Here is a 15,408-nt window from a genome sequence, read left to right on the forward strand (position 1 = left end):
ATGGACTCTGTGGGAGAGGGAGAAGGTGGGAAGATTTGGGAGAATGGCATTGAAATATGTAAAATATCATGTATGAAAAGAGTTGCCAGTCCAGGTTTGATGCATGACACTGGATGCTTGGGGCTAGTGCTCTGGGACGACCCAGAGGGATGCTATGGGGGGGAGGAGGGAGGAGGGTTCAGGATGGGGAGCACATGTATACCTGAGGCGGATTCATTTTGATATTTGGAAAAACTAACACAATTATGTAAAGTTTAAAAATAAAATAAAATTAAAAAAAAAATCCACAGGAGGCTTGACTCCCTTTAGGCCACTCAGTGGTCTCCAAGAAATACCCGTCGGGACTCGAGAGCAGAGCAGAGTCTTTTCCTTCCTCTCGAGATAAGGCCTGACTCCTCGGGTGCGTCTAAAATGCAACCCCGAGATCTCTGTCGCCCCTGGAGAGGAACATTAGGTCCCGGACACAAGCTTAGATGAGGTCTCTTTTGCCCTGAAGTGACTCGAGAGCAATCCCTAGCTCTCTCTCGCAACTCTAATGGAAGATTGGACTTCCCTGGGCCAACACAAGAGGAAGCCTGAATTCCCCATCATAACTCGAGAATCCCGCCGAAACTCGAGAAAAACCACATGGTTACCCCGTCATCGCAAGATGAGGCCCTTGCCCGCTACAGCGTCTAAAGAGAAGTCCCAGGTTTCTTCTTGAAGTGTTTTCACACTTCAAGTGTGAAAACTTGGCACCCTTGATGCGATTCCAAAAGTTCCCCAACACCCTGGTCTCTCTCGAGGGGAACACCGAGGTTCCTGGTACGACTTCATCTGAGCCACTTCTCCCCTCCTGATTGCGACTGGAGGGTCGACTCCCGTGTTTTGTCTGGAAGGGGTTCCCAACCTTCCCGGCGCACCTCAGGATGAGGCCGGTCTAACGAGAATATTTGAGACGTAGCTTCATGGGTGGTAACACATGCTGAAAGACCCCGATTCCCCGGTCCGCTCTTGATAAGAACCCGATGCCCGGACACCTCTTCAAAGGCAACCCTGTGGAAGAAGGCACAACACGAAGGGGCACTGACACCCTCGTGCATCGTCCGGAAAAACCCGCAGATTCCAAACACAGTTCGACAAGTTGCCTGTCACCCCATGAATAACTCGAGAGGCAAGCGGAGTTCCATTCCTCCTTACAAGACGAGGCATGACTCTCCTGTCCTAACTCTGCAGGGACCCTGCGATCAGAGTCAGAAATGGAGATGAACCTTGAGGTTCCTGCCTCCACTCGAGATGAGGCCCTCTTCTATTGCACCAAACCCAGTGGAGTCCCGAGAGTGCCCTCCCAACTCCAGGGTATCCCTGACTTCTCAGAGGCACACTGAGAAGCTCCCTGAGGCCACCGGCACTAGTCGAGGGAACCCAGGGTTTACTGCCGTGACCCAAGAAACACCTTGAAAGTCCTTCTTTAACGGTTCTTGAGGCCCAATACACCTTCCATGACTGTAGAGCAATGACGCGCTCCCCCTCGCAATGCGCATGGAGACCTGACTTCCCAAGCGCCACATGAGAGGCTCCCTGAGCTCCCCGTAGTACCTCATGAGAAACCCCACACTGGCGCTGCAGCTCGAGAAAACCCACGAGACGCCCCCTTCATCGCGAGATGATGGCCTTCTTTTCCTGCATGGCCTGGAGAGCAATCACGAGTCCTCTCTCCAAACTCCACAGGAGGCTTGACTCCCTTTAGGCCACTCAGTGGGCTCCAAGAGATACCCGTCGCAACTCGAGAGGAGAGCGGAGTCCTTCGCTTCCCCTCGAGACAAGGACTGACTCCCCGGGTGCATCAGGAAAGCAACCCCGAGATCCCTGTCCCCCCTGGAGACGAACATTATGTCCTGGACACAAGCCTAGATAAGGTCTCTTTTGCCCTGCAGTAACTCAAGCGCAATCCCTAGCTCTCCCTCGCAACTCGAATGGAAGACTGGACTTCCCTGGGCCAACACAAGAGGAAGCCTGAATTTCCTGACCTAACTCGAGAATCCCGCCACAACTCGAGAAAAACGACGTGGTTAACCCGTCACCACAAGATGAGGCCCTTGCCAGCTACAGCGTCTCAAGAGAAGTCTCACGTTCCGTCTTGAAGTTTGAAACGGTACTTAGCACCTTTGATGTGACTCCAAAAGTTCCCCGACATCCCAGTTTTACTCGAGGGGAACATCGAGGTTCCCGGCACCACTTCATCTGAACCCCTTCTCCCCTCCTGATTGGGACAAGAGGGTCGATTCACTTGCTTTGTCTGAAAGGGTTACTGACCTTCCTGGTGCACCTCAGGTTGAGGTCCGTCTCAAGAAGAAATTCGAGACGTAGGCTTGTGGGTGGTGCCACATGCCGAAAGACCCTGATTTCCTGGTCTGCTCTTGATAAGAACCTGAAGGCTGGATACCTCTTCGAAGGCAACCCTGTGTATGAAGGCAAAAAACAAAGGGGAACTGACACCCCCATGCATCGTCCGGATAAAACCGCAGGTTCCACACACAGCTCGACAAGTGGCCTGTTATCTGGTGAACAACTCGAGAGTCCAGTGGAGTTCCATTCCTCCACACAAGACGAGGCCTGACTCTCCTGTCCTAACTCTGTAGGGACTCTGTGTTCAGAGTCAGAAATGGAGAGCAACCCTGAGGTTCCTGCTTCAAATCGAGATGAGGCCCTCTTCTGACAAGGTCCAGCCTCGGCTGGTCCAGGGTTTTCGAAGGGGAGACAGAGTAGGCGACCTATTGATTTATTTATCAAAGATATAAAGAGTAATAGAATGAGGATAGCTCAGTAGGAAAATTTAGTGGAGAAAAGAAGCTGAGTAGCTTGGTTTATGCGGAAAATCAGTATAACCCGTGACACCAGGTTAGCTCTTACCACGGAGGCCGCAGTCTCCCTCTTGAATAGCGAAAAGTGCCCCACCTTAGACACCTTCTCAAGTGGTCTTCGAAGCCCAGGCAAATAAATGGTCGCAGAGGATATCCGCGCTCCAGATGGACACTCATCTGAAAATTGAGGGGAAGAATGACATTAGGAGACTAAGCGTTGGCAATCAAGGCCCGTAGCTTTAGTTTCAACAGGGGTTTTTATACCCTAAGTTACACATAGAGGATAATGGGGATGCAAAGTCAGCAGCCTTTGATCCTTATCAAAAACCAGGGTTTCTTTCCTGCAAATGTATCATATAGAAATGGTTTAGGTGATTTACATCATCTTCTAGCCAGAAGACCTATTAACATTTTATGACTCTTGACAAAGACTTATCAACCGTAAGACTTATTTTCTCTAAGAGTAATTATTTTAAGGTTTGGCCCCATCTTTCGAAGATAAAATTGCATTCCTATAGGGCAGATATGTAATGGGTTTACAACAAAGGAAAGAATTTATTACCTTAAGGGTCTAAAGTTAGTAACACCAAGGCCACTACTTATTTCTTCTACATACCAACTATATTAATTAATACACATTCAATTATACAATTCAGGGGATGTGGAAACTTGGCAACAAGCATTGGTTCATCAATGAAATCTTTTACTAGTTTTATTCTGACAGTTTCTAACTCTCTGAGAGGCTCTAAGCTATTTGAATATCTTAAACTTCCCGTGCCTCTCGAGGCTTGGAGACTGTAAACAATTGTATGCATTGCTGTAGGAGTCCGGGTAAACTTGTCAGGCGAGTTAGAGAGCCATCTGACGTGTTTGGATTTAAACACTCCTAATTGCCCAGGAACTTTATTAATTGGAGCTGTAAGTTAGCTCTTTGACAGAAAGAATGAGATGGTGGTGGGGGACAGCCCCCAGTAAAGTCAGAGGTGAGAGCACAAAGCAATAAAGTAGGCAGACACTGGTTTTGGGGGGTAGATGCTCAAGAATATCCGGGAGGACTCCCGAGGCTCGATCCCGCCTTTGTGTATGCCCAGCCTCCTTCCTCATGACCTTTGTCACGAGTGGAATGTCTCTCGCCGGCTCCCGGCATCTCCCCGTTTTTTATTTCTTAAAACAGCCAGATGTAGCTCAGTCGCGAGCCTCTGAATACTCTGCCAAAGAATCCTGACAATACAAGGAAGAATGATTATGAGAAGCAGAATTAAAGCAGCCACCGCAGCATAGCTAAAGACATTAGACAGAATATTCTTTCCTGAGATGTAGTTAGGGAAAGTATGGAAGAAATCATTTGCTGTTCCAGCAGCAGTAAAATCTAATCGGGAGTGCTCCATGGTTGCTATTTGATAGTGAAGTTTCCCTACGTCTCAACCAATGTCAGAGCTGTTCCAGATACCTGAAATATGGTTTTTAATCTTTTCCCATTCAAAATCTGTCTCATTTACTTTCAGGGGTGTTCCACATATCCACCGATAGTCAGCATGACAAGACAATGCCATTTTCACCTTTAAAGCCTGCAATTCAGTCCCAATATGTATTACTGCTTCCTCTAGGGCGTCTACCCTCATTTCTAATTTTCTCTCTATAGCTTCCTGTGTTGCCAATGTTAAAGAAACATTTTTGGACATAGAATCAACATATTGAGCAGTATGTACTTGTTGAGTCAATGATATTTCTGCCACAGTAACAGAAGTGATTGCACTTATCAAAGCTGCTGTTCCCAAGATAATTAAGCCCACAAGCCATCGTGTTTGCATTAAATCCTGTAGTTGTTGTAATACAGCAAGACCATAATTCAATAAGTGGTTACATCATAAGATAAGGTGGATGTTGTAGCATTACAAAGGAGCAAACATTATATTGAGGGTTTAAACAAGATGAACCAGGGAGCAGCTGTAGGTGTCAGCCCGGGGGAGCAGTGTCCCCAGCATCAGGAGGCAGAACGCGAGCGGCAGGCTGTGGGCCAAGGCGCCTATGGTGGGTGGAGGGGCAGGGTTCGTGGTTTAGGGCTAGCCGCCACCGCTTGGGCTCAGGGCGGTCCCCTCTCGCCGGTGGGGCCACGCTGGTCTGGACAGCACTCCGCGGGTGCGCTTTCCTCTCTGGCCCTCACTCGCTGCACAGACTTCTTTGCTCTAGGTCACGGGGTGCAGGGAGGTGGGTGCGAGGCACTGCTGGTGGCACGGAGGCGAGAGCTGGCTGGGGGAGGGGGAGCGAGCGAGTGCGCGCGCCGCAAACCTGGTCTTTGGGGAATGTGACATGACGAATTTGTCTGAGATCCAAACCGGAGAATCTGCATTCTGTAGAAATATACAAGCATACCCTCTCCCACAAGTTAGCAACACATCTGGCCTTTTTCACTCTCCCGTAAGGAGGCCTTTTTACTTGACCAGGGGCCGAGTCGTAGCCTGTAATTCAGGCATCTAGTGTCTCATCATTGTAGTCTGCCCCTGTGTGTTTACGTTTAAGTGATTAATTACAATTGGAACATAACTTCACTATTTGTCTAGCTGTTTCCCTATGGATATGTTAATTTAGGTCTAATGTTTAGTTTAGGTCTCTGTATAAATTTAAGTAATAAATGTATAACCTCCTTATCTCATTTTCGTATACAGGTATACAGATATACCTAAATGCAAAATGCATTTATATATGTATTTATATATGGCAACAAGTATAAAGTTATTGACATATAATATATATAAATCAATATACTTGAATTAATCTTTATAATTAATATATTAATTAATATATATTACAACAATACAACACATACACAGCTAATACCAACCAACACAAACCAATATACTGTAATAATACATGTCACACATTTATAATTATACAGTATATAGAACATTTATCATCACAGCACATCAATCCATACCAATTAATATCAGCCACACACACATTATATTCTGCCATATATATTTAATTATACAGTATATATATATATGTGTGTGTATATAGTATACATATTAATTTATATACAAATTAATTAAGTATAGATCTATAAATAGAATTAGGTATACCTTTATTATATTTTATTTATACCCATACCTAATTAGGCAAACTGTAATTAGGCAAATACATTTATATTATGTATTTATAACAATATATAAAGTATTGTTAAATGTACCACCTGTACAGCATCTCCACCCCACATACCACTTTCTCTAATCCCACCAACTCATTTTCAGTATTATGTGTTGGCCAGGAGCTGGGCCAGTCTTTCCCAGCAATGTTAAGAGACGTCTGTTCCTGTGTCTAATAGCCCTGGCGTTTTATTCTCTTGAATTAAAAGATCTTTTAAAGGCCTTGGAACTGTAATTTCCTGCACCCAAAAGGCTAGATCACTAGATCCAAATGTTTTGTGGCTCTTAGCTTGAGAAGTCAAGTTTTTCCTTGTCTGATAGTAAGGTAAAAGTAAAAGCTGTGTTACTCTTTGACCTTTATTAATTTGTACAGTTTTGATAGGCAGTGAGATCAAGACTTTAATTTCTCAATATCATCAGAATCTACTACACCATGCACCAGCGAAATTTCTTTTCTTTCTTTTTTTTTTATTTAATTATTTTTTAAAAGAAAGCGAGCTACGCCCCAGGACAAATCTTACAATGTCCTCAGATAGGGGGCCAGCCACTCCGGTTGGAATTGGAGTAAGCGGCACATCAGGGGTTAATATTGTTATTAAATCTCCTTGCCTTTTCGCTTTTCTCCTAGCCTGGGTGAGACCCCCCTGAGGGAGTTTTCTCCAAGGAGCACGCTCTGAATATTGTGTACTAAAAGCTCCTTTGTTTAAAAAACTTTTTATCTTCCTCAGTCTTAGGCAACACTTTGGGAGGCTTTGGGGGCAAAGTGGGGAACTCCTGGGTCCTGGGAGGCACAATCGAAGGCGGTGGTGGTCTCCTTAAATCAGAAAGTGGTGGATAAGTTTTTTAAAGGTTTGTGCAGAGGGGGAGGGAGCTCGCCAGGGCTCTCGGCCGCAGCGTCCTGTAAGCCCTCTCCTTCCTCGGGAGGTAGACCACTTTCTCCCTCCTTTTTTTTTTTTCAATGGCAGAAAATATGATCTGTGCAGTAAATGGAGACTCACCACCATCCACCTCTATAGCCTCCCCCATAGGCTATTTAACAGCCTCGTGACGGAGGTCCAGGACATTTCTAATCATATTCCACAGTCAATAAATATTTGTCTATTCTTAGATGCAGAGAAATCCATTTTTAATTTTTTTTTAATTTTAGAGAATATTTTTATTTATTTTGTAACCTCTTTACCCTGGCTAAACTGCAGAGGGGACTAGAAAAGAAGCCTCAAGGTGAGGATCGAGTTCATCCTTGGGACTAGAGAAAATCCTTCTCCGGGAAACTCCTAGCGGTGGCCCTTTACCCCGACATGGAGGAGGAGGCATAGGGGGATGGGAGCGTCCCGAAGTTTTCCTCTTCTGTTCCGGAGATCCTTTAACTGTTTGGTAACTAAATCTTACGAACTGTCTGATCGGGGATGTTTCCCTCAACCTCCTAGGAGCGGATGGTCTGATTAGGGATGTTTTCTTAAACTTTTAGGAGCATCTTTAGCTAAAAAAAAAAAAAAAAACAATCCTCATCAGAATGGCATCGAGCTGCTGTTTCCTCTAAACCTTTTTCAAATTGAGGGGAGAGCTGATCTTTCTTTTCATCCCTATCTTTTACATGCTCATTGGCAGTCATAGCGGCTAGCCATTCATTTAGCTGTCGATAGCTAGGTATAGCCTCTTCATTTTCACTTTTCTTTATAACAGGTACCTTTTCAGATTTGCTTTTTTGTTTAACAGGTACTTTTCCAACTTTACTTTCCACTTTAACAGGTACCTTTTCAAATTCATGAGCTGGATCTAAAACATCTCTAGTCATATTCCACAGAGGAAAGGTGTAAGTAGGGATTTTTTCCAAACCTTGCTGAGCACAATAAGCTCTTAGCTGTTTTCCTAGTTTTTTCAAGATATCGAGGTTAACAGTGCCTTGTTGTAGAAACCAAGGGCAGTGGTCTTGTACAAATGTAAAAAATGATTGAATGGAAGATGTTTTAACCTTGATTCTTCTTTTACTTAATAACTGTAAAATTACTCCTATAAAGAGCTGTCTTTCATTTGATTCAGTGTTGCCCATGTCAGAAACTTAAGGATAGTAAAAGATTTTGCTTTTAGCTATCTAAAGATTAGGCCCTTTTTGTCAGCCTTTTTAGAAACCGTTTTTTCTCTCTAACTCTTCAACACTTCCCACTCCTCTCGCCCTGTCTATTCTACAGGGGGATCTGCAGCCCCCTAAGTGGGATCCTATCTGTCCCCAAAACTGAACACTGGGGGAATGGGGTTGGGGATTTACCTTCGAAATGCCTGTCTCGGGCGCCACCTGCAGAGGTCCAGCCCCAGCTGATCCAGGGTATTTGAAGGGAAGATGGAGTAGGCGACCTATTTATATATTTATTTATTCATCAAAGATATACAGAGTAATAGAATGAGGATAGCTCAGTAGGAAAATTCAGTGGAGAAAAGCAGCTGAGTAGCTTGGTTTATGCGGAAAATCAATATAACCCATGACACCAGGTTAGCTCTGACCATGGAGGCTGCAAGTGCCCTCTAGAATAGAGGAAGTTGCCCCACCTTAGACACCTTATCGAGTAGGTCTTCGAAGCCCAGGCAAATAAATGGTCGCAGAGGATATCCGCGCTCCAGATGGACACTCATCTGAAAATTGAGGGGAATAATGACATGGGGAGACCAAGCGTTGGCGAGCAAGGCCCGTAACTTTATTTTCAACACAGGTTTTAATACCCTAAGTTACACATAGAGGATAATAGGGGATGCAAAGTCAGCAGTCTTTAATCCTTATCAAAAACCAGGGTTTCTTTTCTGCAGATTTATCGTATTAAAATGGTTTAGATGATTTACATCATCTTCTGGCCAGAAGACCTATTAACATTTTATGACTCTTGACAAAGACTTATCAACCATAAGAGTTATTTTCTCTAAGAGTAATTGTTTAAGGTTTGGCGCAATCTTTCGAAGATAAAATTGCATTCCTATAGGGAGGATGTGTAATGGGTTTACAACAAAGAAAATAATTTATTACCTTAAGGGTCTAAAGTTACTAACATCAAGGCCAGTACTTATTTTTTCTACATACCAACTATATTAATTAACACACATTCAAGGATACAATTCAGGGGATGTGGAAACTTGGCAAAAAGGATTGGTTCATCAATGAAATCTTTTACTAGTTTTATTCTGACAGTTTCTAACTCTCTGAGAGGCTCTAAGCTATTTGAATATCTTAAACTTCCCGTGTGTCTCGAGGCTGGGAGACTGTACACAATCGTATGCATAGCTGTAGGAGACCGGGTAAACTTGTCAGGCGAGTTAGAAAACCATCTGAGGGGTTTGGATTTAAACACTACTAATTGCCCAGGAACATTATTAGTTGGAGCTGTAAGTTAGCTCTTTGACAGAGAGAGTGAGATGGTGGTAGGGGACATCCCCAGTAATGTCAGAGGTGAGAGAACAAAGCCATAAAAAAGGCAGACTTTGGTTTTTGGGGGTAGATGCTCAAGAATATACGGGGGAACTCCCGGAGGCTCGATCCCGCCTTTGCGTATGCCGAGACTCTTTCCTCATGACATTTGTCACGAGTGGAATGTCTCTCGCTGGCTCCCGGCAATCTTCCATTGCACCAAACGCAGTGGAGTCCCGAGAGGCCCCTCCCAACACCACTGTATCAGTGTCTTCTCAGAGGCACCCTGAGCAACTCCCTGAGGTCACCGGCACAAGTCGAGGGAACACAGGGTCTCCTGCCGCAACCCGAGAAAGACCTCAAGAGTCCGTCTTCAACGCGTCTTGAGGCCGGATTCCCCTACCATGACTCGAGAGCAATGACACGCTCCCCCTCGCCATGCGCATGGACACCTGACTTCACTGGCGCCACATGAGAGGCTCCCTGAGCTCCCCGTCATACCTCGTGAGAAACCCCACACTGGCGCCGCAGCTCGGGAAAACCCACGAGATGCCACCGTCATCGCGAGATTGGGGACTTCTTTTCCTGCCTGACCTGGAGAGAAATCCCTGGTCCTTTCTCCAAACTTCACAGGAGGCTTTACTCCCTTTAGGCCACTCAATGGGCTCCAAGAGATACCTGTCGCGACTTGAGAGGAGAGCAGAGTACTTTGTTTCCCCTCGAGATGAGGCCTTACCTCGGGTGAGTCTGGAATGCAACCCCGAGATCCCTGTTGCCCCTGGAGAGGAACATTATGTCCTGGACAAAAGCCTAGATGAGGTCTATTTTGCACTACAGTGACTCGAGAGCAACACCCATCTCTCCCTCGCAATTCGAATGGAAGATTGGTCTTCACTGGGCAAACACAAGAGGAAGTCTGAATTTCCCGTTGTAACTCGAGAATCCCGCCGCAACTCTTAAAAACCACGTGGTTCCCCATTCATCGCAATATGAGGCCTTTGCCCGCTACAGAGTCTCAAGAGAAGTCCCATGTTTCGTCATAAAGTTCGAAATGCTACTTGGCACCCTTGATGCGACCCCAAAAGTTCCCCAATATACCGGTCTCACTCCAAGGGAACACCGAAGTTCCTGGCACCACTTCATTTGAGCCCCTTCTCCGCTCCTGATCACGGCAGGAAGGTCGATTCCCCTGCTTTGTCTAGAAGGGGTTCCCGACCTTCATGGCGTACCTCAGGATGAGGCCAGTCTCACGAAGAAATTCGAGACGTAGCCTCGTGTTGGTGCCACGTGCCAAAAGACCCCGATTTCTCGGTCTTGCTCTTGATAAGAACCCGATGCCCGGACACCTCTTCTAAGGCAACCCTGTGGATGAAGGCACTACACGAGGGGGCACTGGCAACCCTGTTCATCGTCCGGAAAACCCCGCAGGATCCACATACAGCTCCACAACTGGCCTGTCACCCCTTAAACAATGAGAGAGGAAAGCGGAGTTCCCTTCCTCAGACAAGACGAGGCCTGAGTATCCAATCCCAACTCTGCAGGCACGCTTCGATCTGAGTCAGAAATGGAGAGGAAACCTGAGGTTCCTGCCTCAACCCGAGATGAGGCCCTCTTCCATTAAAACAAACCCAGTGGAGTCCCGAGAGGCCACTCCCATCTCCACAGTATCCCTGACTTCTCATAGGCATTCTGAGAAGCTCCTTGAGGCCACCGGCAAACGTCGAGGGAAATAAGGGTTTCCTGCCACAACCGAAGAAAGACCTCGAGAGTCCTTCTTCAATGCGTCTTGAGGTCAGATTCCCCTACCATGGCTCGAGAGCAATAACGCGCTCCCCCTCGCCACGCACATGGAGACCTGACTTCCCTGGCGCCACATGAGAGGCTCCCTGAGCTCCCTGACGTACCTCGTGTGAAACCCCACACTGGCGCCGCAGCTCGAGAAAACCCACAAGACCCCTCCGTCATCGCGAGATGAGGGCCATCTTTTCCTGCATGGCCTGGAGAGCAGTCCCAAGTCCTCTCTCCAAACTTCACAGGAGGCTTGACTCCCTTTAGGCCACAAAGTGGGCTCCAAGAGGTGCCCGTCGCGACTCGAAAGGAGAGCGGAGTCCTTTGCTTCCCTTCGACACGAGGCCTGACTCCCTGGGTGAGTCTGGAATGCAAACCTGAGATCCCTGTGGCCCTTGGAGAGGAACATTAGGTCCTGGACACAAGCCTAGATGAGGTCTCCTTTGCCCTGCAGTGACTCGAGCGCAACCCCCAGCTCTCCCTCGCAACTCGAATGGATGATTGGACTTCCCTGGCCCAACACAAGAGGAAGCCTGAAATCCCCGTCGTAACTCGAGAATCCCACCGCAACTCGAGAAAAACCACGTGGCTCCCCCGTCATCGCAAGATGAGGCCCTTGGCCGCTACAGCGTATCAAGAGAAGTCCCACGTTCCATCCTGAAGTACAAAACGGTACTTGTCACCCTTGATGCGACCCCCAAAGTTCCCTGACATACCGGTCTCACTCGAGGGAAACACCAAAGTTCACGGCACCACTTCCTGTGAGCCCCTTCACCCCTCCTGATCGCAACAGGAGGGTCGACTCCCATGCTTTGTCTGCAAGGGGTTCCCGACGTTCCCCGCGAACCTCTGGATGAGGCCGGTCTCATGAGGAAATTCGAAAAGTAGCCTCATGGTTGGTGCCACATGCTGAAAGATCCCGAATTCCCGGTCCACTCTAGATAAGAACCTGACACCCGGACATCTCTTCGAAGGCAACCCTGTGGATGAAGGCACAACACGAAGGGACACTGACATCCCCATGCATCGTCTGGAAAAACCCGCCGATTCCACTCACAACTCCAAATGTGGACTGTCACCCCGTGAACAACTCGAGAGGCAAGTGAAGTTGCATTCCTTCACACAAGACGAGGCCTTACCCTCCTGGCCCAACTCTTCAGGGACCCTGCGATCGGAGTCAGAAATGGAGAGGAACCCTGAGGTTCCTGCCTCAACTAGAGAAGAGGCCCTCTTCCATTGAACCAAACTCAGTGGTGTCCCGAGAGGCCCCTCCCAACACCACAGTATCCCTGAATTCTCAGAGGCTCCCTGAGAAGCTACCTGAGGTCACTGGCACAAGTCGAGGGAACCCAGAGTTTCCTGAAGTAACCCGAGAAAGACTTGGAGAGTCCTTTTTCAACGTCTCTTGATGCCCGATTCCCCTACCATGACTCCAGAGCAAGGACGCGCTCCCCTTGCCACAAGCAGGAAAACTTACTTCCCTAGTACCACACAAGAGGCTCCCTGAGTACCCCATCGTACCTCGTGAGAAAACCCACACTGGCGCCGCAGTTCGAGAAAAACCACAAGATGCCCCCGTCAAGGAGAGATGGGGGCCTTCTTTTCCTGCCTGACCTGGAGAGCAATCCCTGGTCCTCTCTCCAAACTTCACAGGAGGATTGACTCCCTTTAGGCCACTCAGTTGGGTCCAAGAAATACCCGGTGCGACTCGAGAGGAGAGCGGAGTCCTTTGCTTCCCTCGAGACGAGGCCTGACTCCCCGGGTGAGTTTGGAATGCAACCCCGAGATCCCTGTCGCCCCTGGAGTGGAATATTATGTCCTAGACACAAGCCTAGATGAGGTCTATTTTGCCCTACAGTGACTCGAGAGCAACCTCCATCTCTCCCTCACAATTTGAATGGAAGATTGGTCTTCCCACGGTCAACACAAGAGGAAGTCTGAATTTCCCATCGTAATTCGAGAATTCAGCCTCAAGTCTTAAAAACCATGTGGTTCCCCCTTCATTGCAATATGGGGCCCTTGCCAGCTAGAGTCTCAAGAGAAGTCCCACGTTCCATCTTAAAGTTCGAAATGCTACTTGGCACCCTTGATGCGACCCCAAAGTTCCCCAACATACCGGTCTCACTCCAGGGGAAGACCGAAATTCCCGGCGTCTCCAGGGAAGTCCCATGTTCCGTCCTTAAGTGTGAAACGGTACTTGACACCCTTGATGAGACCGCAAAAGTTCGCCGACACGCTGGGTGCCTCGAGGGGAACACCGAGGGTCCCGGCACCACTTCATCTGAGCCCCTTCTCCCCTCCTGATCGCGACAGGAGAGTCGATTCCCCTGCTTTCTCTGGAAGGGGTTCCCGGCCTTCCTGGTGCACCTCAGGATGAGGCCGGTCTCAGGAGGAAATTCGAGACTAGCCATGTGTGAGGTGCCACGTGCCGAACGACCCCGATTATCCGGTCCGCTCTTGATAAGAACCCGATGCCCGGACACCTCTTCGAAGGCAACCCTGTGAGTGAAGGCACAACACGAAGGGGCACTGACACCCCCGTGCATCATCCGGAAAAACCCGCAGGGTCTACACACAGCTCGACAAGGGGCCTGAGACTCCCGGAACAACTCGAGAGGCAACCAGAATTCCATTCCTCAGACAAGACGAGGCATGACTCTCCTGTCCCAACACTGCAGGGACCGTGCAGTCGGAGTCAGAATCGGAGAGGAAGCCTGAGGTTCCTGCCTCCCCTCGAGATGAGGCCCTCTTCCATTGCGCCGAACCCAGCAGAGTCCCGAGAGGCCCTGCCAACTCCACAGCATCCCTCACCTCTCAGAGTCACCATGGGAAGTTCCCTATAGTCCCCTGCAGAAGTCGAGGGAAACGAGGGTTTCCCGGCGCCACCCGAGAAAGACCTCGAGAGTCCTTCTTCAACGCGTCTTGAGGCCCTAGTCACTTCCCATGACTCGAGAGTGATGACCAGCTCCCCCTTGCCATGCGCATGGAGACATGAGTTCCCTGGCACCGCACGAGAGGCTCCCTGAGGTCCTCGTCGTGCCTCGTGAGAAAACCCCCATGGGCGCCGCAGCCTGAGGAAACACATGAGACGCCCCCGTCATCGCTAGATGAGGGCCTTCTTTTCCTGCCTGGCCTGGAGAGCAATCCCGAGTCCTCTCTCCAAACTGAAGAGGAGGCTCGACACCCTTGAGTCCACTCATTGGGCTCCAAGAGATCCGTGTCGCGACTTGAGAGGAAAGCGGAGTCCTCTGCTTCCCCTCGAGGCGAGGCCTGACTCCCCGGGGGAGTCTGGAATGCAAACCCGAGATCCCTGTCTTCCCTTGAGAGGAATATTAGGTCCTGGACACACGCCTCGATGAGGTCTCTTTGGCCCTGTAATGACTCGAGCAGAACCCCCAGCTTTCCCTCGCAACTCCAGGGGAAGATTGGGCTTCCCAGGGCCAACCCAAGAGGAAGCCTGAAATCCCCGTCGTTTTCGAGAATCCAGACTCAACTCGAGAAAAACGACGTGGTTCCAACGTCTTCACAGAATGAGGCCCTTGCCCGCTACAGCGTCCCCAGGGAAGTCACATGTTCCGTCCTGAAGTGGGAAACGGTACTTGGCTCCCTTGTTGCGACCCCTAAAGTTCCCTGAAATGCCGGGTTCCCTCGAGTGGAACACCTAGAGTCCCGGCCCCACTTCATCTGAGCCCCATCTCCCCACCTGATCATGACAGGAGAGTCGATTCCCCTTCTTTGTGTGGAAGGTGTTCCCGGCCTTCCCGGCGCACCTCAGGATGATGCTGGTCTCACGAGGAAATTCGAGATGAGCCACGTGGGTGCTGCCACATGCCGAACGACCCCAATTTCCCGGTCCGCTCTTGATAAGATCCTGATGCCCGGACACCTCTTTGAAGATAACCCTTTTGATGAAGGCACAACACTTAGGGGCACTGACACCCCTGGGTATCGTCCGGAGAAACCCTCAGGTACCACACACAGCTCGAGAAGTGACCTGTCACCCCGTGAACAACTGGAGAGGCAAGCAGAGTTCCATTCCTCCACACAAGAGGAGGCCTGACTCTCCTGTTCGAACTCTGCAGCGAAACTGTGATCCGAGTCAGATCTGGCCCAGGGGAAGTCAGGAGAGGAAACATGAGTTTCCGGCCTCCACTTGAGATGAGGCCCTCTTCCATTGCACCGAACCCAGTGGAGTCCCGAGAGGCCCCTCCCAACTGCACAGTATCCCTGACTTCTCAGAGGC

The 15,408-nt window shown here is 48.8% G+C and overlaps 1 long non-coding RNA gene across 1 annotated transcript; it reads right to left on the reverse strand.

The window, feature by feature from the left end:
• Window positions 1-7,235: 7,235 nt before the first annotated feature.
• Window positions 7,236-15,005, reverse strand: LOC129640702 (uncharacterized). The gene is made up of 4 exons (XR_008708915.1): window positions 14,869-15,005; window positions 8,531-8,614; window positions 8,253-8,338; window positions 7,236-7,466 (listed from the first exon to the last, which is right to left on the reverse strand). It is a non-coding gene; the product is annotated as an uncharacterized LOC129640702 (long non-coding RNA).
• Between the last annotated feature and the right edge of the window lie 403 nt (window positions 15,006-15,408).

The sequence above is a fragment of the Bubalus kerabau genome, unplaced genomic scaffold (genome assembly GCF_029407905.1).
Source record: "Bubalus kerabau isolate K-KA32 ecotype Philippines breed swamp buffalo unplaced genomic scaffold, PCC_UOA_SB_1v2 scaffold_26, whole genome shotgun sequence".
Classification (NCBI taxonomy): Eukaryota; Metazoa; Chordata; class Mammalia; order Artiodactyla; family Bovidae; genus Bubalus; species Bubalus kerabau.